Source organism: Crocuta crocuta, unplaced genomic scaffold (assembly GCF_008692635.1).
Source record: "Crocuta crocuta isolate KB4526 unplaced genomic scaffold, BGI_CrCroc_1.0 scaffold29, whole genome shotgun sequence".
Taxonomy (NCBI): domain Eukaryota; kingdom Metazoa; phylum Chordata; class Mammalia; order Carnivora; family Hyaenidae; genus Crocuta; species Crocuta crocuta.
The window spans coordinates 6,868,424-6,872,032 of NW_027533280.1; the positions used below are offsets into that span (position 1 = coordinate 6,868,424).

The 3,609-nt window shown below is 58.9% G+C and overlaps 1 long non-coding RNA gene across 1 annotated transcript in view; it reads left to right on the forward strand.

Annotated features, from left to right (window-relative positions):
• The first annotated feature begins 1,749 nt into the window (after nt 1-1,749).
• LOC144218167 (uncharacterized) overlaps nt 1,750-3,609 on the forward strand; it is a 5,418-nt gene continuing 3,558 nt past the window's right edge. The window contains exons 1-2 of the long non-coding RNA XR_013331069.1: nt 1,750-1,981; nt 2,178-2,332. This is a non-coding gene — a long non-coding RNA (uncharacterized LOC144218167). The remainder of the gene's footprint in view (nt 1,982-2,177; nt 2,333-3,609) is intronic.

The following is a 3,609-nucleotide window of genomic DNA, read 5'->3' on the forward strand; positions in this document are numbered from 1 at the left end:
CCGCTGGCTCGTGGTGACTTGGCCTTGGGCTCAGAAGACACGGTAGGTCCCCTGCCTGCCCTCCCTCCAACACATTCGGCCCTTCCTTGCCTGCCATCCCGGCGCCACCTCCTGGATCGCACCTCCATGTCCTTTCCGGGAGCAGTACCCGCAGTCGGCGGGAGGCGTCGCTAGAGAGGAAGTCGCACATTCCCAGGGGGCGGGGTGGGGGGGTCCGTTCTGAGGCAAGGGAGGGGCCTCGAACATCCCCTTCCCTGTCGTTTAGTTTCCAATTAAACCCAGGCTGTGCGAGCGGCAGCTCCCACGTCATGGGCTGGCACTGCGGGGGAGGCAGCGGCGGCCGGAGGGGGAGGGGAGGCCTGAAGATAACAACCGCGACGGCGGTGACAAGTCGTCCACGATTGTTTGAACACTTTCCTGGGCGCCAGGCACTGTTCCCAGCGGGTTACGGGGATTCGATCATCCGCGTCCTCAGGATGAGTCCACGCGCCGCGCAAGGTTGCGCTGTTGCCCCCATTTTGTGGATGAAGAAACCGGTTCCGGGGGATGAAATAGCTCTTGGAAGGTCTCAGTCAGTAATTGGTCTGCCTTCCTGGGTTTGACCCCTGACTCAACCACTTGGTAGCTGCGGCCTTGAGCAAGTCACTTAGCCTCTTTTGTGCCTTGGTTTCCTCATCCGCTCCGTAGGAATAACATAGCACTTTGCCCGCAGGGTCTTGAGAGAATAGATGAGCTAAAGCACAGGCGAGGGCAGAAGACGCAGGTCTCAAAACAGTAACGGGCACAGAGAGTGTTTGCTACGATTATTCTGGTCCTCGGAGGCATAACTCCAGCATCTCCTAAGTCCTAAGAAGACTTCCGAGTTGCCCTGCCACCCCAGACGGAGGCTTTCTTCTCATTTTCTCTGCTTCTCAGCTCCAGGTTGGTCCATTTTTCAAGTTTTAACGCTTGGGGTTTGAAAAACACGTTTGAAACGACGGGACAGGAAGAGCCCGTCTCAGGGCCCAGCCTCACACACACTATTTCCCTCCCCCGCCGCCTGCGTGAGTTTGTTGTTTACCCGCCTAAGTGTTCTTGGAAGAGCTGGCACCGAGCCTGAGTCACTTCGGTCAGCCCAGGGCTGGGCACCAATGGGAGGTCCCCCACTGAATGACTGGGGCGGCCAACGCCCAGGCTGGCGGGGCCAGGGGAGCCCTGTCCGGCCACCCGAGNCCTCCTTGACTTCCCACGCAGCACTCCAGCCAAGCTGGTGAGGGATTCAGATCCCTGTAGTCTCTCCCCATCTGCTGAGTCCTCCAACCTCCAGAGACTGGTCCTCAGTTACCCCATCTGGGATATGGGTCTAGCTGGGCTTAGAAGTATTGCAGCTTCCTTCAGCGGGGTAACGAGAGGTGATCCAGGGTTGAATCCAGGACAGCAGTAGCCCCGGGGGAGTGTTAAACACCCCCCTCCCCACTTTTGAGCCTTACCAGTCACCACTCCCCCCACTCCCCCCACCCCCGTCCTCACCAGGGGAAATCAGTGCTTGCTTTGTGACAGCTACTTCAGGACAGGCTCTTTCCCGCCCCTGCCTAGGTGGGAGCTTTTGGCTAACGCTTTTTCTTCTGAGACCCTGCAGAGATCTCAAACAGGCTATCCAGCCCCTGGCGACCCCTGATGGAACCTGAGGGACCTAGTCCTGGGGCCACTTGGGATGCCAGCCAAACCGCCACCTGCCACCTCAGCCAGTCTTCCGGAGCTGAGCAGGAAGTCACATTCCCAGACACCCCTCCCCAGGCCCCAGGGGTGGGTACGAAGGCTACGGACTGTGCCAGCCAGGCCTCCAGGGAGCTAACTGTGGCCACCGACCTCAAACTTTCCGAATGGCTTGGCTACTTCCTGTTGTTTCGAGAAGCTTTGAGTTGAAACTGGCAGCGGGTCTGAGGTCTCCCAGGCCAGCTCCTATCAAGGGACCAACGGGTGAAGGTGGCCGTGAGAAGGGGTGTGTGACCTACTGGTGGCTACCCAGTGGGGGGGGGGCGGTCAGCTCATGCCTGGGCTGTCAGGTGGGAGGGGACCTCACCTCTCAAGAGGTGGTGAGGGGCACCTGGCATCCCTCCTGGCTTGAGAAATGGGTAGCCTCCTCCCTTCCCCTTCCTGCAAGCCCACGATCATCTCCTTTCTCCCTCTCTACATAGTCTAGCACCCACGGGATGCACGCAGCAAGTGCTTCTTAAAACCATGAGCAGTAAGAGGTGCTGAGCTCAGGAGTTAAGAGCAGGGCTGTTAGCATCCAGCCAAGCCACCCGGGGACAGTGTCCTGGCAACTACGCTTATGAGCTCGGTGTTCTTGGTGAGTTATGCTTTTGGTGCCTCGGTTGCTTCATCTGTACAGTGGGGATAATGATAGCACCCACCTCATAGCCTGCGTGTCAGGACGGGGTTAAAAAAAAAAAAATTCAGGTGTTTAGCTCAGCCTGGCCTACAGCAAGGGCTCAGTAAGTGCCGCGGCCCTAACAGAACACCCTGACCCCAGCGCTGTGCCTGACACAGAGCCCCACGAGGTGGCTGAGCTCTGAGGCTGGACCCTGAGGACCCTGAGGCTGGACCCTGAGGACGCGGCCAGGGTGGAACAGCACGCCCCACCCCAAATTCCGGGGAGGGATGGAGCGGCCACACTTCAGTGCGGCTCCAGGTTGCTGAGCAGCGGGAATCTGGAGGTTTGCATCTCCGCTGAGAAATCTGATAAGACGGGTCCCAAGGTCAGGCTCCTGGACCCCGATGGCCTACGGCCCAGGACTGGCGAATCCCCCCCCCCCCCCCCGACTTCGTCTGAGAGGTTGAGCCTGGGGCCCGGGGAGAGCTCACACAGAGCAGAGCGAGTTTCTCACATCAGAGCAGGGCCCGGGCCTGGCACCTGTGTCTGCTCCTGAGGGCTGACCGTGCCCTTGACCCTCCCGCTCCTGGCTCAGCAGTGCCACGTGGGGAACTTGAGATCGTCCACGGTGGGAGGACTTACACCATGCAGATCGGCAAACGCTACGATGGGGGGAGGGGTCGGTTGAACCACACGCCCCTGGGCGCCGGGTTCCGGGGCCCCACAGCCTAGACACCACTCCCGGACTCGACACGCTGAAGATTTCACTCGTATCCCCTCACCCCACCCCCACGCCACCCCTGCCCTCTCCGTTCCTTCCATCAGGAAAGTCCCGCCACTCCCTTTTCCACCTGTTCCCCTGCTTCCGTCCTATTGATACAGCTGAATAAAGATGAGGAGGGGTGGGGTGAGCAGAGTATAGACCATGTCACGTCATTGTCGTGGAATCCTACAAAGCTGTTAAAAAGGGTGTGCTCGAGAACAGCAAGAAGGCTGAAAAAGAAAACATTAAGTCATGGGGAAAACACAGTAAACACAACCATCCAAACAGCCTGATCCTGATGCCACAAAATATTACACGTATATATATATATATAATATTCTTTCCCCCCCACGNTCTTTTATAATCAGAAAACGAATGCGTGCTCCCGCCGGCTCCTGGAGGCACCGCTGCCCTTTGTGGCTGGCACACGGCCTCCGGGAAGTCGTGGAAGGTGGCTGGGAAGGCAGCCACCACCACCCCCCTCCTCCCC